The 27253-nt window shown below is 40.7% G+C and overlaps 1 protein-coding gene and 1 long non-coding RNA gene across 11 annotated transcripts in view; one reads left to right on the top strand and one right to left on the bottom strand.

Moving 5' to 3' along the window:
- PLCL2 (phospholipase C like 2) overlaps positions 1–27253 on the top strand; it is a 185877-nt gene that overhangs the window by 54886 nt on the left and 103738 nt on the right. The gene's annotated exons all lie outside the window — the stretch shown is intronic.
- Positions 762–24834, bottom strand: LOC148108395 (uncharacterized). Of its 4 annotated transcripts, none has more exons than XR_015727854.1 (3): positions 24653–24834; positions 20766–20875; positions 762–1197 (listed from the first exon to the last, which is right to left on the bottom strand). It is a non-coding gene; the product is annotated as an uncharacterized LOC148108395 (long non-coding RNA). The 4 variants fall into 4 exon arrangements; XR_015727853.1 differs by lacking the exon at positions 762–1197 and adding an exon at positions 13859–14157; XR_015727856.1 differs by lacking the exon at positions 762–1197 and adding an exon at positions 13859–14157 and having other exon boundaries at positions 20766–20872.

Here is a 27253-nt window from a genome sequence, read left to right as displayed (position 1 = left end):
TACTTGGTTGGCACCAGGATATATAGGAGATCTGGAGCATAGTATTTCCTTGCACATATCTTTAAGTTGTAGGAAAAACAACTCTGAGGCATGGACTTACAACTTAATAGTTGTAGACACAATCTATAACCTAGTACTGATTTCCAGGGGAAATCAGCCCACCCTGTTTGTCCTGCCATGTTGGCTGTGCCAAGTCAAAGGAAAAGCCCATTGGAATGAAGGGTTTTATTCCTCCCTCTTTGTTTCTTCCTTTCCTTGTTTTCCTTGGTCTGTCCATTTTTTATGGTAATATGGGCTGCAAAAGCAGAATTTGTAGTTAGTGCTATTTGGCTGTACAAATTCATACTTCTACTTTTCCTTTAAGGTTGATTTCAGCACTACTTTCTGGGAAGAAACCATACTAGTTTCATGTTGCCTCCAAGAAAATGGAATGTACTTAAGTATTGTTAGACAGGGGGAGTATTTAATAATGGCTGCTGCTCAGGACATTGTGGGATGAAGGACTGAGAAAGAGGAGCAGAACAGACCCAAAAGAGAAGGCCATAGCCCTCCTCTGAGACATACTTTAATTACCTGGCAGGGATGATGGTGCTTCTGCTGCCACTTGACAGCCTTGGTCCAGAGCACTGGAAATTGTCAGGATTCTTTGTATGTGGGAGGGGGGGTATGTTAAAATTAGCCTTTGTGCTTCTCATATGAGGAATTTTGACAAACATTCATACCTACTTCGTTAAATAGGACTCCATAGTAAGCCCTCACTGAAATATGTAGCATACTAACAAGGCTGAACGGTAAGGTTATCCAGGGCCAAGTCTCTCTCCACACAGCCCCTCAGTTTCCCTCCTCTCCAGTGTGTTCTCCCAGAGATAATTGATACCTATGCCTGCCTTTTTCAGACACAGAGCAGTGAATTATAATAGCGTTCATCACTTTGCTTTATTCACCTCACACTCCTTCCTGATAGTGTCCGAGTCAGTATAGGAAGAGATTCTCACGCTCATGGCCGCACAGTACTGCGCTGTGTTGATGTATAATTTATTTAACTCGCTTCCTCTTGAGGGACATTTAGGTCGCTTTTCATCTTTGATTATTACCAAAGGATCAGGAATGAAGCAACTGGTTTTTAAATTCTCTTCTTGGTTTGAGAAAGTGTCCTCATATGCTGCTGTGCTCTATTCATATGATGAAGAATTTATCCTAGAAAAAAGAATAAAAGAAACTACGTAAGAGCTCAGTTTCCCAAACAACTACCATCACATCTGATAATGCTTACAGGGGAACTAATAAGGGCCCAAGAACCACAAAAACGGTCTGAAACTGCAGCTTCAGTCCTTCTGTCTCAGGCAGCTGTGCCTAGGGGTACGTGTTGCAAAAGAGTTGAGCGGGTGTCAGAGAGATGTTGGTGTTGAGGTCCGCGAATACAGGAGGGAGCTGCCGCACATGCAGACCTTTGTGTCCTCAGAAAAGGCCAAGCGGTGATAAAGGTGCCCCGGGATATCAGTGAGCTAAGTGACCCAGTGTTCCAATATGGTGCGTTCAGGGCTGTCACTGGATCAGCACAGGGCGCTGCGCAGCGTGTGCTTAGGGACTACACCCGACTCGAATGGGGGGGAGGCAGGGGAAGTTTGCCCTGGGGAGGGGCCTGCTAAGCTGAGCCCTGAAGAGTGTGCTTCAGGTATGTAAGTTAGCTATGGGGTGGGATAGTGTAGGGCCCTTGTTCTAGGGGAAGGCACAGCAGCAAGCCCAGAGACCATCTGGTCCACTGGAGGAACTTGAGTGTGTCTGAGGGAGATGGGGAGAGGAGGCCAGCAAGGTGATAGGGGCCAGGACATCCACAACTCTTTGCAAGCGGTAAGGACCTGGGACTTCGCAGTGGGAGGCCACTGGAGGCTTTTATAAGGGCTGTGAAGTAGCCACATTTGTGTTTTTAAAGTCTCATTTTGACTGCTAGGTGGAGAATAACTGGAAAGCGATGGGATACTCTTTAGGGAGCTGTTGCAGTAATCCAAGCGAGGGGTGATTGCTGGACGTAGGTGTGGAGGCAGTGACACGGCCCTCTGGGTGTTAAGTTAAAAAAGAACTGTAAACAATGCATTTAATACATACGTCTTTATGAACCTTCCGTATCGTTTCTTTTTCTTTTTTTAAGTTTTATTTATTTAAGTAATCTCTACACCCATTGTAGGGCTCGAACTCACGACCCCGAGATCAAGAGTCGCTTGCTTTTCTGACCCAGCCAGCCAGGTGCCCCTGTGTTATTTCTTTTGAATAAACCCTGGAAATGGAATTGCTGAGTCAAAGGAAATGAGATTTTTGAATCTTTTAATAATGTAGTCAAATCGCTTCCCTAGAGGCTTTACCAATTTACAGGTCTGCTGGTAATTAGGATGCTGCCGGTTCCCCACGGCATCGCCTTCACTGGGTGTCACCGGCACCGCGAATGGACACCAATCTAGTAAGCAGACAATACCTATCTGTCCTCTGTTTTAATTTGTTTCTGTGAGTACCAGTGAGCTAGAAATTTTTTCATGTGTATGTGTGAATTATATTCCCACAAATTGCAATATTCATTTTTTTTGTTTATTTTTCTCTTCAACCGTTTGTCTCTTTGATTTCTAGGAGCTCCATAAATATTTAACCCTTTGTCTTTTATATATGTTGCCCTATTTGTTGTAATGTTCCTCTGATTTATTATTTTGCTTACTTTTGTTTGTGTTGTTTCATGGAGCAGAAAGATTGTGTTTAAATGTCTTAAAATGTTTTGTTCATGCTTTCTGCCTTTAGTGTCCAGAAAGTCCTTCCTCAACCCTGGGTTATATAAATATTGGAATTTGTAGAAGTATTCACATTTGCTTTCATTTTCTACCTTTAAATACTCAATCAGAATTTTTGTGTTGTAAGACGTGTTATGGAAATCTACCTTTTTAGTTTCCGATGATTAAAGAAAAAAGTAAAAAAAAAAAATTTTTTTTCTGAAAGCAAAAATCAGGATCCTGCCCCGCCCCCCCATGCAGCAAAGAATTTTTATGCAGCTTGTGCGGGGAGGCAGTCGCAGAGATTTGGTTTAGAAATATTGGAATCTCTGAGGATGTGGATATTATTATACATGGTTAAAAGCATCCAATGTATGGGAAAATTAAGGTCATAAGATAGTGCCTTTGGTTTATGTGGTTGCAGTTTGCATTTCATCAACTCAGAGTTATCCTTTCTTCTTTGAAACATTAATTCATGTTGAAATGATTTTTCAGGTGGAGGATGGCTCTAATCTTTGTATATTCATAGGTCCTTTCGATACAGAACGTCCAAGATAACCCATTTTCTTGACTACGGTAGAGGAAATCAGAACAAGACCAAAGATAATGGAGTGTTGACCCACAGTACTAAAGCAAAGCCTCAGAATGACTCAAGAAATCTTAGACAATAAAGTGCTGCATCCCTGACATTCATCATTTTGGCAGCAAGATAAACATTTCTAAACTTTTAGAAGTAATTTAGGTGCTCAATGGAAGTGTGTGTGTGTGTGTGTGTGTGTGTGTGTGTGTGTGTGTGTGTGTGTGTGTATGTATATATATAACACTCTGCAGCTTGATTTGTTTTGCCTGAGAAAAAGCGCTGCCCGGTCCTGCCTGTTAATCAGAGAGGCGTCGGTAGCGGGACTGTCTGTACGCGCGCGGCCCAGAAGGGCTGTGTTGTCCCCATTAGTGTGTGTCACTGGCTCTCCGGTGAAGCCATGTTTCCCAAGAAATGCTGTTTGCAGGAGTCTGAGGTGCAGTTTGGTGGCTTTCAGGCCACCCAGAATGCCATGTGTATCTGTTTGATAAATTCTGTGGTTTGTCTGTTCTGTGTTTTTGTCAACTTGTTGGAAAAAAAAAAAACAAACAAAAAACAAGCAAACAATGATATGTTAAATGTTTATAATTTTACATGAATTTACGGAGAATCTAAGTGTAATTGCATTCCTGAAAGAACAAAAAGTTTTCCTGGGGAGTTTTTTTGAGGTGATTTGAGGGTTTTTTTTTGTTTGTTTGTTTTTTAGGTAGGCTCCATGCCCAGCGTGGAGCTCAGTGCGGGGCTTGAACTCAAAACCGTGAGCTCAAGACCTGAGCTGAGACCAAGAGTTGGACATTCAACTGACTGAGCCACCCAGGAGCTCAACTGATGAGCCATCCTTTTTTTTTTTTAAGGATATAAATATTAACTATGAAAATGAACATAAGACTCTGTAAATGTATTTTTTTTCAGCAGGCTAAGCAATCGTTTTTCAAAAAGCAAGGCTATATATACTTGGCTATTCTGCATATCAGAGATGAATACAAGAAGGAGTATTGGAAGTCACCTTTTTATAATTCTGGCACAGATTTTCTGATATTGTCCACATATAGGTATTAACTCTTAAATCTTTATAGTTCAGGCTTTCCAGCTTCAGCTGGATTTAGGGCTGGATAGGTCTTTGTTGCAGAGGGCTGGCCTTCCTGCAGCTGGGTGTTCAGCCACATTCCTGGTTTCTACTCCCTAGATGAAAGTAGTACTCCCCCCTACAACCATGACAACCAAAAAATGTCCCCGTAAGCATTGTAAAATATCCCCGTGGGGGCATATAATGCCTGATGGAGAACCGCTGGTGTCATCAATGCAGAGAAGGTAAGATTGGTCAGGTCAGGATTTATGTTTGACTCTTCTGTGGTCTACTTTCAAGTCAGGTAGTTGTCTTCAGGGCAATAATAGGCTACGGGAAGAAACCCTTTACCTGGACTGCAGTGGAAATACAATTTAATTTCACAGCACTGAAAGTCACTAACTAAATTTGTTAGATTGAAAATAAGATCAGTGAACTGAAATCTGAGGATAGGCTTGAAAATTTGGGAGGTTATTTTCTAGAAAGACTGATCTAGAAGACTGTTGTAGGTCTCAGTTGATTCCAGGCAAAGGGCAGGAATCATATGGTACTTCTATGGTAAATCAGTTATGCTCGTTAAATTTAGTTATTTGCTGCGCTAATGGCATAAATCAAAGAACAGGATGCTTCTTTCCTAAAATAGCCTGCCCTTCTAGGCTGTGCTGGCTATGCAAGATTTGCTGGCCTTCTGCGGACAGTTGACCTATTCAGATGAAACACCCACCTGCTGTGGAAAATCTGGAAAATCAACCAAAGCCTGTAACAAAACCCTTACCTGACTACATATTTTAATGACTACAAGTTATACACTTGACTAGAAATTAGTGGTGTGTATTTTCCTCTCATAGGGTTGAATTTTCACTGTTGCTGATTTTTAAAGTTGTGTCCTTTTTATTAACACTGGCAGCACAGGTCCAACAAAAGACAGACAGCCACAGACTAAGTCTCTAGCAGAGAATGTCATAGTTGCATTAATTTGGGGTAATGGGTTACAGTTTTATTTCGGATTATTTTTTTTAAGATTTTATTTATTTATTCGACAGAGATAGAGACAGCCAGCGAGAGAGGGAACACAAGCAGGGGGAGTGGGAGAGGAAGAAGCAGGCTCATAGCAGAGGAGCCTGATGTGGGGCTCGATCCCATAATGCCGGGATCACGCCCTGAGCCGAAGGCAGACGCTTAACCGCTGTGCCACCCAGGCGCCCCTATTTTGGATTTTTTTATAGTGCAATAGAAATTACTTTATGAAAAATAGGTCTGAAAGGTGGCAATTGATGTATAATTTGAAGTTCCATATTAAAATTTAGTTGTCTTACATAATTTTTAGTACTGCTTTCAACCATAACTCCCTATATAAAGCACTTGTATTAATTCATTGTTAAATATATATTTTACTAATTACTTAACTGCAGTGAATTATAAATCCCCTGCCAAAAACATTGCTTTGCTTATATTGGACAAGTAATTAGTCGTATTTGGATCTGTTTTTTAAAGAAGATTGTGATGATTTTAAAAAGCTTTCAGATAATTAGATTAGGATGAACCGTTTTGACACTGTATAAAATGTCCTGTAATGCATTTTTAAAGGACTATAAAATAATAATTAGAACTTAGAATTATAATCAACTTTCAGTGATCATTGCTAATAGAGGAAAGAAGAGGTATTATAGAAAACAAACAAACAAACAAACAAACAAAAAAGGCATTTGGAAAGAAATACAAGAAGCCTAGCCATCCCCAGTCTCTCTCTGTCCAGCCTGCACGGTTCATCTACAGTAGAAGTTGGCCAGTGGTGGGGGGAAGCCATGACTCAGAAGACTATCCACTTGTGGAAGACGGTGCATTCGTGGGTTGGTTGGTTTGTTTCTAGCAGATTTTCATTGGCCCTTGTCCTAATACATTTCCATATGAAAGTAGGAAATAGGAACCCATTTTTTTATTGTGTATATAGTACAAAGGTAGTAATTTGATGAAACTAATGTCAGAATCTGTCATAACTGGATGCTTCCTGGCAACAACCGGGGACAGATGTCATCAGAGCCTCTCTTCCCTGTACCTCTTCTCCTTTTGTTAATGCCCCACCCAGGCATGAATGCTTTATATCAAGGATTTACATCCTGTTTCCTGCTTCCATATTTGTGCGTGAAAAAAGAGAGAGACGGCTAATGCTGTCTAAAACTCAGAGCACAAGAATTCAGCAGTATGAAGAAGATTGACACAAGTGTTTCAGGGAGGATAGTAGTCCTGTCTCTAACTTTCATTCAACTTAAAAAGCTTATTAATAGCTAGCTATAGAGTTTGCTCAAATCTTCTGACCTCGTCTCTGTCTAAATATAGACATTTCTAGGAACACTGCAGATCCATGCTTTATGTTCTGGCTTCCTGCAAATCAGCTAAGGCACATATGTGCTTGTGCAAATGTTGGCCATCTAATTCTCACTGTGGATAGCACCGACGGTGAACGGGTAATCACACGCTCTTTCTCCTCATGTTTTCTTTCAGGGCCATAGTCTCGGAGCTGTTGGAATTTGGATAGTTCCAAACTACTAGTGTTTAGTCTTCTAGAGCTTCTAGGTCCATTGATTTAGAAACAAATATAAATCTTTAGTCTGTGGATTTTTCTTTTTAAATGCTTATTTTAGAAAAGTCTGTTGGTTACATTTATTGGGATGTGGTAATAATGAGGCCGAAGTCATGGGACTAATCTCTGCTTGTAGCACTTAGCTTGTCAGATTCTGTTACTATATGATACTGCCTGTGAAGAGGTGGTCTTCAGGGGCCGGGGCCAAAGAGAGCATCCCTGCATTCCACAGATGTTTGTGAATGTCTGTGGTGCTGGGCACATACTAGCAAACAAGACGACCACAAACACATAAATGGGAAAACTATCAAATAAGTGCATGCCGATTATTAAAATTAGGTGAGGTAATCAAAAGGTGGTTGTTTCTGGAATAAAATCGATAAGGATGGATTAGTCCCCAGTGGAACAAAAATGATTGATAGGAGTTATAGAGCCTCTGAATACAGAAGTCCAGGGTCTTGTATTTACGTTGCACAGAATATTGGGGACAGCTTTCATTGGGGTGATACTTTGTTATTTTCACTCCATCTGTTTCTCTGCAAAGTAACATATTTTAGAAAACCTCAGAAAAATGTTTGCTTCCAGACACTGTAGAAGGAGAAGAAACCGAGAGACTGTTTGCCTTGTGTAGGGCAGTCGGGGAGCACAGAGAATACCCAAGCATGTGGGTGGTGGGTGTTACCTGGGGCCTTCAGATCTACAAGCAAAAATAATTCATACTGTAAAAACAAAGCTCTGTAACTGAAACAGTGGTGCTCAAAACCCTGTTCGAAATGAGAGGGCTTTGAGGGAAACCATGGAGAGTAAGAAAAAGACTCCTTAAATGGTAGTTTAGTGCAGAGCATCTTGGCAGCAGCTCCCTTCCTCCCTGGCCCCCTCCAGCCTCGGGCGTGACATGTCTCTCGGGCCCCTTGCCTCACCTCCAGATGCTTTCTCTAGACCAGCTTTCCTCCCTCATGTCCCGAGGGCCACAACTAAGTTCTGTGTTATAAAATTTAGTCCTTTTGAAACACGCCTTGGTGTCAGGTAGATGGGGGTTTGGAGCTTGGCTCTGCTACAAACTAATCACGTGACATTAGATGGGTTCCTTAAGCTCCCTGAGCCTTGCGTCATAGGGATGCTAACAGCTGCTTTTGTTATGAAGACTGAATACTACGAGGAGGTATAAATGTGCGTCGTAAGCATCTCCTGAAGCGTGCGGCGCATGGTGCCAGCCCACAGGAAATGCCTCCCGAGGGCTGGTGCTGCTCCTGCGTCTGCACAGAGCCGGGGCCCTAACCACTGCCGCCGTCCGAGGCCCGCGGTCCTCCTGCCGCCCCCGCCTCCAGCCTGCCACGCTTGCGCTCTAGGTTTGCTTCTGACCCTGCCTGCACCTGGTACTCTCGCTGCTCAGAGGAGGCTGCCAGGGTCAGCCCTCGGCCCCCTGCTCTTCTCCCCACGTGGCTCCCCGCGTGTGCTCATTGTTCGCGAGCTCATCTCTGTCGCCTGTCGACGTTGTCACTGGGATGCTCTACGTCTCTCCCCTCAGAGCGCATGAAAAACTCCATCAGTTCTCAGTTCTGCTATCGCATTAGCCTCCTGTTCTTTCTTCTGTATTTGCTTTCCCTAAATGCAGTTGTCACATAAGCAGAGTGATTTCTGGAAGGTAAATCCATTATTCCCTGTTAAAAACCCTTCAGCCGAGGCCCTGGCCCAGCAGCGTGAGCCATAACACCTCACATGACACTCAAGACCCGTCTTCTCCTGGTGCCTGCCTCCTGGGCACCCCGGCCGCATCACTCCCCGAGTCACGGCAGTGCTCTGATAATATCCAGCGCCGGCAGGGCCGCTCACGCATCGCACATGCTTTGCCTCAAGCTTTGCGATGTTCGCTCGGCCTGGCATGCCTTTCCTCCTTTCTTTGCTTAGCCCACTTTGCTTAACCTCAGCACAGACTTTGTTCTGCACAAGGCCCTCTGAGTCCTGGGCCGAGGCCCCGCCTTGTCCCCCACAGCACCCCGCCTACCGCTCAGGCTGTCGTTGTGACCCATTTTTAAATGATTCAATAAAACTGGACAGAATGGACCAGAAGACGAAATGCTATTTCGCATGTTGCTGTGTAAATGTACGTAGGGTTGCTGTGTAGGGGCACAACAAAAAAGTTTGAAAAGCACAGATTTGCCATCCTCCACTGAAATTATGTTTGTCTTTCTCCGTGGGTAGTAAACCCCTCAAGAGTAAGGACTGTTCTTACCCCCTTAGCCCTAATTTTTAACGAAGTATGCAGTCGAATAAAAAGCTTGTTAAGTGGAATCAGCTACTTCTCAAAGAAGCAAGGGTGAGGGGAGATAGTGGAGCACGTGAATTCCCAGGAAGAAGTACGTGACCGTGTGACAGGCGGCTTCCCTGAGACCACGTGCGTCACTCACTCTGGGCCCCCACACTGAAGCTCCGTGTCCCGTGGACCAGTTGAGTCCTGTCTTGGACAGCTCAGGGGAGGATCTGCGGAGGGGAATAGCTGCGCTCCTGGGCAAGCGTGTGTGAGAGATTCTGCGATTGTCAGTGGGGGCAGGCAGCTCTCTATCGCTTTCGGGGCCCTGAGCCCCACCACGTGAGACTGTGAAATGGCTTTGATGCAGCCAGGATAGCAGAGGAAGAGAAGGGCGCTCAGCTGAAATGTTCCATATAGACTCTCCTGTGCATTTTCCCCTGGCAGGCCGGAAAACACCCCCCTCGGGGCAGAGGTGTGCGTCCTTCCCTCTCAGGGGCCACTGATGCCATTCTCAGAAGTAGCCGCAGGGCTGGAGCCTCGGGGTGCTCACGCAGGGCACCCCCACACTTCCCCCCCTAGTCTTCCCTTGCTGCCCTGCTCGTGGACCACTCAGTAACACGTGCCACTTTTCCCTTCTTCTGGGTTGTTCTGTCCTCTTTCCAGGCTCCTTGTCTTTCCAGCTCAGCATTTGTCCTCTCATTTGTGCCGCTGTCTTCTCACTCCTATTCCATCCCTCCCCTCCACTGCCTCTGAAGCAAAGAATAAACAAAGCTTGTTGTCAGAGGGCGTCCACTTCTTTGGGCACCCCCACTTCATAAAGGGAAAGGAATCTGTTATTGTGTTATAGACCACATATTGAAAAACGATCATGGTCTTCGGGGGCCATGCCTTGCTGTCCTTTATCTTTGTAGGGCGTAGCATGGTGCCATGCATAGAGTAGTGAACTCAGTAGTAGCTTGCCGTCCAGCGAGGGTTATTACTAAGTAGTAAGTATGGCGCTGCGATGGCTTCTTGGCGGGCTTGCCCCTAGCATCTCCCCACTCTCTCTTCCGTGCCCTGATCTGCCTCCTCCTTTTAAATGTTATTATCGGTACTTCATCTTATAATCCTGACATAAATGACTTTGACGCCAATGACAATCTTGACAGATTTGATATTATTAAAAATACCAGCTGAATAATATACTTGCACTTCTTAGGTCAGACACTTCATTTGTGAAAAGTTGATTCTCTGAGTCTAAATGAGTGATTAACTGGGAGTACAGTTATGCTCTGTACCAGCTCTGAAATGCTTCCACTGACAGATCACCTCCCGAGGGCTGCTTCGCGTGGAGTCTGAGCCACCAGAGAGAAGTAACTCCTGGAAGGCTTGAATGCCAGCCTGTCCGGAGAGCCCCGAAGCTCGAGGGGAGCTTGGGCGGCGAAGTATAAAGGAAATAGCTTTAAGAATATCTTTCTGAATTGGCATTACTGTTTTTCTACTTTTACGAATAATGCATATTTACTATAGAAAAAAATCAGACATAGAAAGGTTTTAAAAAGAAAGTGAAAATGGCCCACTTTCTTATTGTCTCCTTTTTATGGTTATATTCATCTGGGCTTTTGCAAATACCTGTGATGTATGGAATATTTTTTAAGGGTTATTCTGAAATGTGATTGTATCACCTGCTTTTTTTTAAAAAGCTTCATATAACACAGATATCTATTCCCATAATCAGTGTAGCTCGACAGCATTGTTTTAATTCAAGGTTTTTATTACAGGGTTTTATTACAGGGTGTTTTATTACAGGGTTATTCTGTAATTTTCAAACCAACTACATTTAAGTTGTTTCCATTTTTTTAGTATTATAAAATAAAGGATATTCTAATTAAAGCCTGTTCTGGGAAGCTTGAGTTGAACAAATAATTTGATCACCTTTTTAATCCATGCCTATTCCCATAAACCATGGCGTTGAGCTCGATGATCTCTTACGTATCGTATTTCAGGTTAGTTTTGGTTTGGTCTACGGTTTCATGCCTTCAGCTCACAGCTTTTGGTGGCAGAGGCAGTGCCGATAGTGGTTAAAGGCATGCCTGCTGCAATCTGAGGGCTTAGATCCGAATCCCTTTTATTCCACTTACTGCCTGTGTGACTTTGGGCAAGTTGTGTAACTGTGTTAAGCCTCGGCTTCCTGATTTGTAAATGGAGATGATAATCCCAACATTCTAGTGTTGTTGTAAGGATTAAATGGGAGGAATGCCCCTGAAGTGCTGGGTGTGGTGTCTTACATGTAATAAACCCTCCATACATGTTCATTGATTGTTCAACAGTGAGCTCAGATGGCTTTCTACCTTTCCCCTTGGTTGTGCTAAAAACTTTGGAGTTGTCCTTGACCTGTTAAGGGATGAATTGTGTCTCCCCAGAATTCGTACGTGGAGGTCTTAACCCCCTCAGTGCCTCAGAATGTGACTGTATTCGGAGAAAGTGTTTTTAAAGAGGTCATTAAGGTTCAGTGAGGCCGTTGGGATGGGCCCTAATCCAACAGAACTGGTGTCCTTATAAGAAGAGGACACAGAGATACGCAGCTTGCAGAGGAGACCCTGTGAAGACAAAGGCAGAAGATGGCCATCTACAAGACCAGGAGAGAAGCCTGAGAAGAAACAGCCCTGTCCACACCTCCATCTCAGCTATTCCGGTTTCCAGGGCTGTGAGAAAAGGAATTCCTGTTGATAAGCCATCTAGTTAGCAGAATGTTTGATATTTGTTATATTTGCAGGCTAATACAACACATCTTTTCCTCTTGTACCTTACCTTGAATCTGTTAGGAAATCCTCTCAGCTCTCCCTTGGGAGTATATCCAGCATCAGATTATTTCTTAGTAATTTCTTCCACTGCTATCACTTTGGTCCAAGCCAACATCATCTTTAGGCTGGATGATTACAGCACCCAGATGGTGTGGCATAAGTCCTGTCATGTTACTCTTTTTCCTAAAACCCAGCTCCTGTAGAATCAAGGCTTATATCCATCCTGCGGACCACGAGTCAGCATGTGATCTGGCCACTTGTCACCTTTAACCTTTTCTCCCACTATCTCTTGCACCGCTGCCTCCTTGCTCCTCCTGTACCGGGCACACTGCTGTGCTCGTCCCTTCCTTCCACCTGGAACACTGTTCCTGCGGGTGTCTGTAGTGCGCAGGCTCACGTCCTTCAGGTCTGTACTCAGATGTCTTCTCAGTGAGCTCCCTCTCATGGTCTCTGTCTCTCTCAAACAGGACCCTCATCTTCCCTTTGTTTGGCTCTATTTATTTTTCTTCGTGATACTCATCATCTTACATGCGATATACTGTGCTTGTATTTTTAAGTAGTATGTTTTTGTTGTTTTTATTAAACCATGACGGGGGCGCCTGCGTGGCTTAGTCATTAAGCGTCTGCCTTCAGCTCAGGGCGTGATCCCAGTGTTCTGGGATCGATCCCCGCATTAGGCTCCTCCTCTGGGAGCCTGCTTCTTCCTCTCCCACTCCCCCTGCTTGTGTTCCCTCTCTCGCTGGCTGTCTCTCTGTCAAATAAATAAATAAAATATTTAAAAAATAAAAAAACAAAATAAACCTTGAGAGCTGAAGTTTTTGTCCATTTTATTTGCTGTATACCCACAGCACTTAGAACATTGTCTGGTATGTATCAGGTATTCCATAAATATTTTTTTAATGAATAAATTTTTTTTTTGGTTCTTTTCCAGTCTCCTACTTTTCCTCTGTGCTCCTATAGCTCTGTATTTCTTGTGGTCCTTAATATAGTCTAGATTTACTATAGTTTGTGTGCTGTCTCTCCCCTCGTAGACTCTAAACTCCTTGAGCAGAGAAAATGCCTCAATTATGGATTAGGGTATCTGGTGGTACTCTGTATATATTAGGTGCTCAATAAACAGTGAATGACGATGCATGGCTACTAACAGCAGCCGCGTTCCCATTCTTTCCCCGCTTGTCCCAGAGCAAACTAGCAGACCTGAGCTCATGCTCCATTTAATAAATGGTGTGGGGGCCTTGGCTAATAGCTGGCCCGTCGCTGTTTACCCAACACTGCCCTCCATCCCCTGCCGGCTAATGATACACACCCTTTCTACCTTTCCCTCCTTTCTCCTTCTCTTCTCTCAGCAGCATTTCATTCCTTGTCTTTCTCCGCCGCTCACTTCAGATCCCTTGTTGGCCAACAGATAACGGGCCCTGACTAATGAGAATAGGGGCAAGAGCAGGGCTGGCGTGGAGATGTTAATTGCAGGAGGAACAGCAGAAACGTGCGGAAGCAGCAGCCTTCTAGTCTAGGTCAAGCTCCTTCTCAGGCCTTTGTGGACATAGATTTAAACTGAAGATTGCAAGTTGGCAGAGTCTGGATAGAAGAGCAGAAAGAGAAGGGTGGTTGAAGCAGAGAGCCCCCTGTCCGCCAGCTCTCCCAGCTCTCCCAGCTCCCCAGTGAGCCTGGAGGATCCTTCCGCAGTCCCGCAGGGGAGTGTGTCTAGTCTTCATCCAGTTCACACACTTTCCTTCATGTGCTAGGTTGAATAGGAGCATCAAAAGAAAGGTTTAAACATTTTTTTTTGAATTTAAATTATTTCCTGTTTGGTTTAATTACTAGTATTCCAACAGTAGTTTCCCATTTTTAAATGTTGTCCACGCTCATCATCTTAGCTACATCATGGATTAAATAGGCTCTCCTGGGTTGCTCTGAGATGATAAGCACTATTTACATTGCAGTTTTTGTGGAAGAATGAATTTAGAGTTGCAAACAAGTGACTTACATAGAAATGTTTGGAATACAACGTAATGGTGGACCGATTTGTTATAACCGACTTTATTTTTTATTTTGCTTTAGATTTGGTTTCACATTTTGGTTTTTTGGTCTGTAAGTGGGATCCGCTGTGGCCTTTTCCCTTTGATTCTGTAGTTACTCCATGCAGCTAATCAAAAAGTAAAAACGGGTTATAAGTCCTATCATAAATAATTTTATTTCAAATTTCTTATTATAATATCTTAAAAATGATTGGTAGTTCTTTTTCCTCTGCCTTTAATCAGATAATAATCACGTAGAGCCTTTCTTTTATATTCATTTTCCCACTTAAGATGGATAAGTGAATAAATATAAGATTAAATGAATATAACATTATGAATCATTATTTTGTACAGGAGTTCAAAATTGTTGAAAGAACAGTAAGTAAAGATTTTCTTTAACTCTCATCTTTGTGGGATTGGACCACTTACAGGGTGAGCTCCTCAGGAGAAGGGACCATGCCTTTGTCCCTGGAACCACACTCCATAAATGGGGCTGAGGAATAACAATTTATTTTGAGACAGTCAGAAAGCAGGGGCCGTCTGCGGAGTCTTAGGGTGGATACATCTTATCTGTCTGGTACTTTGGCACTTTTGAAGGGCAGTTCATTACATCCACCGGAAAGAAGTGGTTTAAAAACAGAGTATCCTTCTTTTCAATAACTTTGTCTCCAGTTATTTTATTATTCCAAATAATTATAAAGATTCACTCTGAGTCAGAGTGCAAAGTATCTTTGCCACCAAAGTATTCAGTTGCCTCAGAGATTGGCAAGATTTAACCATCCTCCCTGCTCCCACCGCTTTCCAGAAAGCCCTTTGATTTCTTTCTCTTTATAAAATTCTAATCAGTAAAATAATTGCTGGTCAAGGGTATTTCTCCAGTTACAAACACTAATTTCTTAAAACTTAGCATTTAAAATAAGGTTAATTTGCAAGTTAATTATGGTTAGTATGATATCAATACTTGCAAGTTAATTATGGTTAGTATGATATCAATACTGTTCATTATTTTTATAAAATGGTTCATTCGATTCATTAAGGATTTCTTATTAGGATGAATAAAGAAAAACATGTATTATAATTGTCCTACTTTCTAAATCTTCCAGGATACCTTTACATAGAATTGGTCAGCTTTAAAAAAAAAAAAATTGAGGGGTGCCTGGGTGGCTCAGGTTAAGGGTCTGCCTTCGGCTCAGGTCATGATCCCAGCGTCCTGGGAGCTCCCTGCTCAGCAGGGAGTCTGCTTCTTCCTCTCCCTCTGCGCCCCCCACTCATGCTCTCTCTCTCTCTCAAATAAAAAAAATTCAACTTATACATGAATGTTCATAGCAGCATTATTCATAATACCCAAAAAATAGAAACAACCCAAATATCCATTAACTGATGAATGGATAAATAAAATATGATACGTCCATACCATGGAGTATTGTTTGGCAATAAAAGAAATGAAATTCTGATACATGCTGCAACATGGATGAACCTTGAAAGCATTATGCTAAAGTGAGAGAAGCCAGTCACAAAAGGCCACATATTTATTATTCCATTCATAGGAAATGTCCAGAGGGGCAAATGTGTGGTAACAGAAGGTAGATGAGTGGTTGCCTAGGGCTGGGCTGGGGGGTTGGAGGGCAAGGGGGGGTGACTGTCAGTGGGTACAGGATTTCTTTTCAGGGCGATGAAAATGTTCTAAAATTGATTGTGGTAATGGTTGCACACCTCTCTGAATATCCTAAAAGTTACTGAAATTGTACATTTTACATAGATGAATCATATGGCATATAAATTATATCTCAATAAAGCTGTTATTAAAGATTTTGTTAGTGATTCGTCCACTGATTTAATATAATCAGGGAAAGACTTCAGAGGTATACAGAGTGGTCAGTTAGATAAGTATCATGTATAGTGAGCACATGAATTTACTGAGGAAAATCCTCAACATCTCTTTGAGACACTGTTCAGTGAGGATGAATAAAGAACAAATTTCTTCTTCCATAAATTTGAAAATATTATTGTACTTGTGTACTGGGGAGCAGACCTCAGAGTTTACATGTACTTAGATTTTTATTTACGGTCTGGAAGACTGTTAGAAATAATCTTCAACGTTTCATGCAGGAACTTAGACAGTTGGTGCTGTTTGCTTTAGAGATGGCCTTGGTCTGCGCTCTCTCCAGGCCAATCGTAATATTGTGGTTTGCATGAACTGTAAGAGGCAGTTCAGGTAATGTAGTTGTTGTGTGGATTTGGGAAATTAAAGTCACTTAATAATTAATTCTGCTCGTATGAAGGGGCAGTGAGACATCATCGTGCTGCAAAGAGGTCTCAAGAAAATATTTGGGGGAAAAATATTTGGGCTTCCTTTCTTCCTCTCTGAGATGGAAGACATTTTTTTTTTGGCATGGGAGATTTGAAACTGTTTAGTGCTACCCGGCTGAAGTACATAAGAATAAAATCCATCTTCAAATAGGCAATATTTATTCTGACACATTTTAAAAGTTCTTTTTAATTCTTAAATAATTTGTGAGTATGTCTCATTTGAAAATAAAAAAACAAACGTCACAGATTTTGCTAAAATTCTTTTGACCACCATCCAATCCCATTTCTTTCTGGAGATTAAACTACTGTTACTGATTTGGTAGGTATTGTCCATGGGCTTTTAGGTCTTTTTCTCTGTATTTCATATGTACACAGATGATCCTCTAGAAATATATAATTCCGATATGTGGTTTCTTTTGAAAAATTCAGCAACATAATAGTAGCATCCTGTGTTTATTTTTTTGCAACTCAGTTTTTTTCCTTTAAAAATAGGTCTTGGAGTGCCTTTTATGCCTGTATAAGGTTCTATACTTTTCCTTTTAATTGTTGCAGAACACTAATTATATGCGTGTATGATAAATAACAGGACTATAGTATAATTTATTTAACCATTCCCATCCCCTATTGATGGTCATTTAAGTTTTTTTCCTAATTTTTACTATTAGGATCTGTTCAGCAGTGAAGTCCCCATATAGGACTCCTTGTGAGCGTGCACGTGGGAAGCTTTTCTCTAGGATAGGAAGCAAGAGGCAGAATGGCTAGGTAGAAGGAATGCCTGTTTACTATTCTGTAACTGCCCAGCTGCCCCTCGAAGGTGCCAGCATACTCTCCCACCAGCAGTTTCCCTGCACACTTGCCCACACTTGACATCATCAGACTTTATCTGTGGTTAAAAAAAAAAAAAAATCTCCTTGTTTTAATTTGTGTTCGCATTTGCAGAAGTATTCTTGAGGTTGAACAGACTTTCATGTTTAATGTCACTTTAATTTACACTTTTGCAAATTACTCTTACACTCTTGTATATCCTTTATCCATTTAAAAAAGTATTGGATTGCTTATCTTTTCTTTATCGATTGACAGACATCCTTTATATATTCAGATATTAATCTTCCGTCTTATATCTGTTGTAAACGTTTTTTTTTTCTGTGGCTTGTCTTTACACTTTGCTGATTGGTCTCTGTCGTCAGGCGGAAATTTTGAATGTAGATGTAGTCCAGTGTGACCTTCCTTGTGGCCAGGAGCCCTCCCATCTCCTTCCCCACTTTATTTAATTCTCTGCTGTTGCCACCTGGAATGTCTCGCCTCTTATTTTGCACTCGGCCCCACAAATTATTTCGTTGGTCCTGCTTATATGTTATTTTAGGTTTTCGGTCTTTAATTACGCTGGGATATATTTGTGTGTGACTTGTGTGAAGAAGAGATTTTATTGCTTTTAATTTTGTGCTTTTTGCAAACAGCCAGCTAGTTATTTCAACATTACTTGTTGAGTAGTTAATCCTCTTCCTGTGATTTGGAATGCTATTTTTACATTTTGAATTTCCTTGCGTTCATTGGGCTGTCTCTGGTGTGTGTTCGGTGAATCTGGTCATCTATGCATGCACTAGAATCATGCTGTTTTAATTACTGTATCTTCACAGTGTTTTGTTGACATCTGGTAGGGCAAGACCTTTGTTCTTTTTAAGATTTCCTCAACTCTCTTGTATGTTTATTCATTTACTTCAATTTTTTGTGTCAGCGTGTCAGATTTCTTGCAAAATCCATTTGGTATCCTGTTAGAGATTACATTAAATTTATACATTGATTTGTGGAAAAATTAAATCTTTTTAATACTGAGATTTCCTGTCTAGGGACAAGATATATCTCTTCTTTACTTTATGTTTTTCAGCAAAGTTTTATATATTTTTTCTTAACGGTCTTGTATGTCAGGCCTTTTCGAATCGTTATTTTGAATGGGATTTATTTCTAAGTTTTTCTAATTCATCATTGCTAATGTATATAAAAGCTAATAGTTTTTCTGTTTTTGATCTTGTATTTGACCTCCTTGCTGATATCCTCATATATCTAATAGTTTGCCAGTTGGTTCTCTTGGCTCTTCACGCAATTTAAAAATCTACAAATAATGACATTTTTGTGTCTTTCTTACTAATGTATATGTCTTATATTGTTTTTTTCTTGAGATACTTACTGGGCTAGTACAAGTCTTATTCCTCAATTGGGATGCTTCTAGCATTTAATCATTAAATAAAAAGCTTACTATTGGTTTCTCATAGGTTCCCTTTTTCAGATTAAGGACAATTCTATTTTTGGTCTATTAAGAGTCTTATCAGGAATGTGTTTTTCATTTTATCAAATAATTTTCTCTGCAATAATAAACGCAATCATATGATTTTTCTCTTTTAATTTAATGTAGTAACTGCCTTCATAGAATTTTTTCTTATAAAAACCACCATTGTATTTCTGGAATAAACTCTGCCTGTTCTTGATAAATTGATTAGCAGGTATTTTTATTAAGGGCTTTTTAAAAAAAATTTTTTTATTTTAATGTTTTTTTATTATATTATGTTAGTCACCATACAGTACATCCCCGGTTTCCGATGTAAAGTTCGATGATTCATTAGTTGTGTATAACACCAGTGCACCATGCAATACGTGCCCTCCTTACTACCCATCACCAGTTATTAAGGGCTTTTGAATCTTTGTTCATAAGCGTGAATGATCTGTGTTTTTTCTTTTATGATGTTGTCATTTTCTGGTTTGAGTATCAGGTTTATGCTAAACCATATAGTCTATGAGACCACTTTCGCCCATCCCCTAAATTAATGATTCCGTCCAGATTGTCAAGAGTGCTGAATTTGAGAAACTTTATGCTAGACTCTAACATAAGCTGATTAGCTTTCTATTTTTTTTTTCTCTAAGTTCCTGAATAGTTTATATAACATAGCATTGACCGACTCTTTGAAAGTTTGGTATAATTTACCTAAAATGATCTGAGCCTGTTTAAAGGGCTTTTGCTTTGACTACCTTTTCAGTTTTTTTCTAGAATATAGATCGCAGTAGTTTTCTCCTTCTTGAGCTAATTTTGATAATTATATTTTCCTGGGGAATTGTCCATTTTGTTTATTTTTTTCTAATTTATTCATATTAAATTGATTATATATATTATCTAAATTTTAAAAGTAATAATTTTATTCTTTTTCTTTTTATAATTCATTTTGCCAGAGATTTATCCGTTTTATTTGTCCTTGAAAATTAACAGGTTTTGGTTTTATTGATCAACTCTACCATTTTCACGGTTTCTTTTGTTTCTTGGTTTTTTTCATTAATCAGTCTCTTCTTATATCTTTATAAACTGCTCTGTTCCGTATGTTTATTTTTCTCTTTTTTAGCTTTCCAAATCAAAAGTTTAGCTACTTAGTTTTTATTGTTCTTATTTTCTAAACAGGCACTTAGGGTTGTAAGTTTACCTCAGTGCTACTTTTCCAGCCGCACAAAGGCTGTGGCATACAGCGCTCCTATATGATTTATTTATTTTTTTACAATTGGTGATTTCCATTTTGTTTTCCCTTTAACCTACAAGTTTTTTTTGAAATGTGTTTAAAATTTCTACATGTATAGGGTACTTTTGATCATGCAAATCTGTCAGATTATTTCACCTGTATGTTTCCTGTTTGGGGAGTGTTTTTGAGTGCTCTTTTGTGGCCTAAAGTAAGATTACTTTTTGTGAATATACTAAAGACTAATGATTATTTAATTTTTGTTCAGACGCTCTCCTCTCTAGTTTTCTGTCCTTGATTTGATCATTCTGAGAAAAGTATGATAAAAGTGTCTCCACGATTACTGCTTTGTCAGTCAAATATGCTGACATTCAAAGTCATGAGCAATTTTACAAAAAAAAAGAAAGGACACATTTCTGGTTTATTTATAAAGTTCAGTTCAGCCATGGTACCTGTCATATCCTAAGGAAGTAAGGAGTCACCTATTTGGATGGGGCTGTAAAAACCTAAGGACTTGCTATTGTAAAGATATTGCTTATTATTTTAAAATACAAAGTGAGTCATGGGAATAAAAGGTACAGCACAGAGAATATAGTCAGTGGTACTGTAATAGCATGGTATGGTGAGCGATGGTAGCTACACTTGTGGTGAGCATAAAGGATAGAGTTGTCCAACACTATGTTGTGTACCTGAAACTAGTGTAACATTGTGTGTCAGCTGTACTCACATAAAAAAACTTTAAAAATAAATAAAATACAGAACCTGCTCCAAGTGCTTTTAAGAATCTCTCTAACGTAATGGAATACTCAGAGACGCAAAGATGCTTTTCTACATTATTTGTAATAATAAAAAATCAGAGGTAAATGTCTAGTAGTAACAGTTAAATGAAGAGATATTTTGTGATCTTTAAAAATCATGTATTATAGGGGCACCTGGTTGGCTCAGTTGGTCAGGCGTCCGACTCTTTATCTCAGCTCAGGTTTTGATCTCAGGGTCGTGAGTTCAAGCCCTGCGTTGGGTTCCATGCTGGGCGTGGGGCCTACTTAAAAAAGAAAAAAAGGTATTTAAAAATCACGTTTTTTAAAAAAATATTTAATATTAAGGCGGGGAATTATTGTTGATGTCTATTTAGCAAAGCAGGATATCGAATAGGATATAGTATGATTGCAATAATCATGATTGAGGAAAACAGTATATGTACATTAAACATATGCATAGGATAAAAGGTTTTTTTAACAGTTAGCTCTTGAATTATGGTATAGGTAATTTCATTTTGTTCTTTATATTTGGCTATGTTCTCAAAATTTTTACAGTGATGATTTATTTAATAATGAAATATGTTTTTAGAGACATCTTTTATGAAATAATTTTTTTTTTTTAGGATGTATGTGATCTAAAATCAGGGGCGCACTGACATTTAATATCGGAATATCTAACTATATAAAGGTAGAAGTGCTTTAACTGATTATGACAGATTCAATGTAGAATATGTTCAATGATGTTTAAAGTAAAATAGTACCATGGGGACAAAGAGTAAAAGGTGATACGTTTTGTGTTGGAGAGTGCAAAGGGAAATTGGTGTTCGTATCTGCTGTTGGTAGTAGTGCTAGGCAGCAGGTGATGGGCAGGTTGTCAATAGCTGTTAAAATTTTGAATATTTATATCTTTTGACCCAGAAAGTTCTCTGCTAGGAATTAACCTACAGTATTTCTTATAAAAGTACAAAGGATTTCACTTGTGAATTTTTATTCTCAAAAAATTCTAATATCCATCAGTAGGGAACTGGTCAAATATCTAAACAAGGGAATTATTATACAACTTTAAAAAGAAAGGGGAGTTTAATGGATAATAACATGAAAAAATGTCCAAGATGCATTGTTGAGTGAAACAAGTCATGTACGGTAGGATTCTATTTTTGTAAAATAGGATTATGTGTACACATTCACACATAACTATGTACATGCATTCAAAATATTTCGGAGAAATGTGTTTAAAATAGTTAATAGTACTTACCGGAGAGCAAAGAGCAGAACCATAGTGACCTAGTCACTATATTTTTGAATTCACTATAATTTTGAATTTTTACAATAAACGAGAATTACTTTAAACAAATTTTGATAAAATAAATTTTTAGGTAAAAAAGGGTAAAAAATAGCATTGCAGTCGGATACTATTATGTATGTCCGTCCTATGTGTGGTAGTATCCTAGTGGTGTAATAAGCATGTAAAATAGAATCACTGCTCCTGAGAAGCTTGCCCTCTGAAGTTCTTTTTTTCACAGGTATACAACATTCATGTAATTATTTTTAAGTGGTAGTAACATGATAATTAATTTGCTAGAAGTCAAACAATTACAATTGAGTAATTCCTTTTATAATTAAAAAACTGAGGTTTAATTGACATATAATGTTATGTTAGTTTCAGGTGTACAAGGTGATGACTTGGTATCTTGTAGACATTGTAAAATGATCTCACGATAGCAGGTCTCGTTAACATTTCTCAACATAAGAACAATTTAGTAATTTCTCCCTCAGTGAACTAGGGCTAATTTAGTGGATGTTTATCCTGTGCAGGTCAGATAATCCCAAGATGGATATGTAACTTGTCTGAGAAAGGAATTAAATGGGTAGAATTCGTAACATGAGTGCAAACTTTTAAAAAGTTCCTATGAAACAATAAAACTTGTAATGTTTGCACCTCTGTGTCTTTAATGGTAGATACAGAGGTAAGGCTTAGGAGAATTTATTATTTACCATGGGTCATAAGTATCATATAGAGTTAAAAAGATGCATGCAAATATTTAAGTTTTGAGTTGATTTCTCATTTTCATGTAATGCACCTGATGAACTTTAAAATACCTGTTAATTCATACAGTATTAAGCTATAATTTCCACTCAGTGGCATTTATATTTCTTGAGCAGTTCTGTTATCCCTTCTTTGAATGCCTAGCTACCATAAACCCTTAACTGAAAGCCAAGCTTAGAAAAGGATGAGCAATAAACCATTAATTGTAGGTAATTAGGAAGCTAGATTTTTAAACAGTGTTTATAGAAATGTCACATCACTACAGCTCACATACTCCGTGTTTTCATTCTTCTGTGTTTTATTTCTGGTGTCTGAAAATGTACTTTGTGTACTGTAAATGTGAGTGCAGTGGTCAAATAAAAGTGTAATAAAGCAAATTAAAAGTGCCAGCGACAGAAGCAAAAATAATTCCATGCGCAGTTTATTCCCTGACACCTTGTAGATAGGTGAGGCCATTTTTTTCCTTAGAATCATTGGCAGATACTTGAAATGAGTGGTGTCTTGAACGACTGAGCTAAACTCCTGGTAAGAAGATTACAAAGTGGGAAAATGAAAGCATTGGCCGAAAATAGCGATGTCAAATTCTTTTGTATGAAAAGTAAAGTCACTGTGGGTAACTGCAAGACTTCCACTTTGAAGCACTTTGTAAAACTCCTTCGTTTATTTTCACCTTCCTCTATTCTGTACCTCTAAGCTCTAACCAAGCTGACAATTTATTTTCAGTAAGTATTTGTTTAAAACACTGTTTGAATGCCCACCGGTCTCGGGAGCAATGCTGAAAGCTACATCTCTGGAACCGCCAGAGGAAGGTTCTGGTTCCCTTCAGCTTTGCTCCCCGTTGGCTGGATACCGTGACTCCTTAGTAGGCCTTGCCCCTAACGCCTGTACTCCTTTATTGGGATCAGATCTCTTTGCATTCCCTTCTCCACGACCAGAATTTAACTTCTACAGTTAGCCTTGTCAGCACCTTAGACCATCTGCAGCTTTACATATATCTTTTCAGCTTCCCATCCAAATGCAGAGGGAGGGGGTCCCAGCTTTGCTCCTGTGCTAGCCGCTGAGCCTGTCCCTGATGGGGTATCCCTTTCCCAGCTCAGCGCTTTCTTCCACGTTCATCCTCACTCTCTCCAGTGTCTTCTGCCTTTCGCTCTGAATTCAACCCCACACTTAAGCCTCGCTATCATAATACTATGTGCCTTTGCACTCCTGTTCTCTTTTGCTCTTTTTTACCACGAAGCACTTTGAAGAAGTGGTTCATGGCCACCATCTCCCGGCTTCTCCAAATGGACTTTCATTTCCACCAGTCTGCAGAACAACTTCTTTCTTCAGTGCTGCCCTTGATCTTTCTGTTGCAAAACCCAAAGTCTCTTGTTCACTATTTCTCACTTTCGCCTTTCCACTACCCTAATGTTGCTGACTATGCCTTCTGTGAGAATTTTTTCTTCTTCTGGTTTTTCTCATATTATTCATCGTGATTCTTCTCCTACTTGTGTAGTAGTTCTTCCCAGCTTCCTTTGCTGGTTACTTACCCTCCTGCTGTCTGACAGTAGGCATCCATCATGGCTCTGCCTGTGGTCCACACTCTCCTCGATCAATAAGTATTTTCTCCCTTGGAGAGCTCTCACAAGCAGCAGATAGCACCCATACACTGACAGCTTCTTCAGCTGTTACCTCGAAGACTTACCTGGCTCTCCATACTGTATCCCACCCACATTCAGCACTTTTTCGATCAGTTGTCCAACTATACGGTCCTTTCCAACCTGAAAACTTGTGATTCTTTGGGAGAAAAAAAAGTCATTTTCTCCTTAAAACTAGCTAATGCATAGAAATTATTTGTTTCAACAAAGCACCATCATTATTCTGATCTCTGCAAGTGGCGCCACCTTTTCTAGTGATTTAGCTGAGAAATCTAGAAGTCTCTCTTAAGTCAACCCACCCTGTTTCCTCTGTGGCGTCATGTGCTGATTTAGGTCAGTTCACCCCCGCTCAGCGCCACCACCCCGGTCCTGCTCACCTTGCCTCGCCTCTGACTTCTGGACCATCGCTGCCTAAGACTGCTCTGTGCACAGCACTGTAGCAAGCCACCAGTCTTCCAGCCGTTCCTTACTTGTTTTGACATTGGTTTTAGCTTCTGGACCTGACTCTCAGGACCCTCGGGAGTTTGCCTTTCCGTCTGTGTCTCGCTTCCTTCCTCCCGCCCACATGCCACTGAGTCAGTACATTCTCCCGGCTGTGCCTTCAGTCACGTGTCTCCTCGTGGGGATTGCCTGCTTCACTCCGTTCCAGGTCCCGCCTAGCTTTCAAGGACCGCCGACATGTCTCCGAATCGACCTCTCAAGTTAGTACCTTCAACTGAAATACTGCTCCTTCCTGTCTTGTTTGTGGATAAGTAAGCGTTCCCCTGGACAGAAACCTCACCTTCCCTCAGAAGCCCTTCTTGAATCCCTTCCATTTTCTATCATTTCTTCAAACATATTTTGGTCTTATTTTCCTGACTGTACCTGAGGCTTCTTAAGGGTGGCAGTATATTTCATCTCCTTCTTTGTCCCCTCTGGTGACCGTTGTTACACAGAGGATAATTTCAGTAACTACTTACTTATTGATTAAATGCTGGGCACTACAGTGTGAATACTTAACAGGTTAAGGAAACTTAAAAAAGATTTCAGGGGTGCCTGGTGGCTCAGTCGTTTAGTGGCTGCCTTCGGCTCAGGGCGTGATCCCGGCGTTCTGGGATCGAGCCCCGCATCAGGCTCCTCCGCTGGGAGCCTGCTTCTTCCTCTCCCACTCCCCCTGCTTGTGTTCCCTCTCTCGCTGGCTGTCTCTATCTCTGTCAAATAAGTAAAATCTTAAAAAAAAAATTTTCAAATAATGCAAGTGTCTGTGTTCCACAAAATACCAGAAGTTCCTGTAAGTAACATGCCGGGGCCTAACATTCTTGGAAGTAAAAAAACAAAAATGTTTCGTAGCTGAAATACTTGCAATTAAAGTGTGTCTTCTTGTTTCAGTGGAGATGGAGAGTCTGCCGCTTTGCTTAGGATAGCCTTCTAACCTGCAGAACATAAAGCCCCCTCATGCTGGAGTCACAGAAGTCAGTGCTAGGATGGCCTTACAGATAGTCTTGGCAGAACTTTCTCTTTGCACAGCTGAAGCCAACTGAAATTGGGGACCGGATTTATACCACTGCAGATGTTGAGGCTGCGACATCAAATCCATAGACCTTTCCACTGCACACTTGCATATATTTTATTCACACATTTTTTTCATTCAGCACACACTTAGTGAGCACCTATTGTGTGTCAGGCCATGCTCGGCAATGATATATAATAAAAAATAAGATACAGTCCCCACTCTCAACGAGCATAATCTATTAGAGGAGACAGACAAGTCCATGTAAAGTGGAAACACAGTGGAACGTGAGGTGAAGAAAATTTTTTGGTTTATGTTGTTTTGGTATGGAAAGGATTTGAGGAAGTCTAATGCTGAGGGAAAGTGCCAGTAGCAGGGAAAAGGCTGAAGGTTTGGCTGAAGGTTAACTGATGCAGTGATAACCCTTTGAAGGCTGTGTAAAGGAAATAGGGTCCAGAGCACAGGTAGGGGAATTAGCTTCAGATCAGAGAGAGAGAGAGAGAGTGTCTTTAACCAGAATGGAGTTGAAAAAGTGGACCTGGAAGCTGAGGAAGCATTCCCATCTAATGCCGTCTGTTTTCTGGAGGAAGGAGGACCCAAGGTCACCCTCCTGTAGGAAATGCAAGAGTCTTGACCTTCCGAGCAATGTAGGCTGCAAAGTCCTCTGTCACCCATGAAGGATAAAGATGGCGAAGGGAAAAGGCCCGAGGCAGCCTTCATGAATACCCAAAAGAGACCACCACTGACACCACTGGGTGACTAAGGGATTTGCATGGCAGGAGTCAAGCCCTCTGATGTTTGTGGTGGTGCAGAGTGCCCGGGGTCTCAGCTCCTATTGGGAGGAAGCTGGGACTGATGAGGAAAGTGAATAGCAGTTATGCGGGAGGGATCCGAGATCCGAGTGGGTTACAGACAAGCTCAGGGAGCGTGGAAGCCTGGGCCTAGACAGGATGGCACTGATTACAGGGACAGTAGACATTTTCCTTAGGTGGCAGTCGATGTGTAAGGAATAGAAAGTTGGTTGAAGGAATGAAGGTGAAAGGATATTAGAGAAGAGATTATTTTAAAATAGGTTTATTTTGAAAGATTATGGTCTGTTGAATTGTCTTGAAATAAAAGGCTAAGCTAGCAGAGACATACTGATAAGGTCTGGTCAGAATGAGGCCTCTCTGTCCTTGAATCACAGCAGACTGTAGCTGCTAGCATGTTTGGTTTTCCGGATTCTCACTCCGTCAGGAGGAGCCTCCCCTAGGATCTTTTTCTCCCCCTAGGACCTTTCATGTTTGATTCTTATGCTATTATAGTTCTTCAGTATTAATAATTCAGAGTCAATCGTTTTTAATAACCTAGCTATAAATAATTAGTGAAAAGAATGAAAGTAATGGGGGTACTCATTGGTATTTTCATAATCCTTACTCTGCCCTGTGGCATTGCCTACTACTGATAAAACTTGATATTGTAAAAATTTTGTGCACTGTAGTTCAAATGT

The sequence above is a fragment of the Ursus americanus genome, chromosome 20, assembly GCF_024610735.1.
Source record: "Ursus americanus isolate L20-20 chromosome 20, mUrsAme1.1.p, whole genome shotgun sequence".
Taxonomy (NCBI): Eukaryota; Metazoa; Chordata; class Mammalia; order Carnivora; family Ursidae; genus Ursus; species Ursus americanus.
This window is presented reverse-complemented; position numbering and strand designations above follow the sequence as displayed.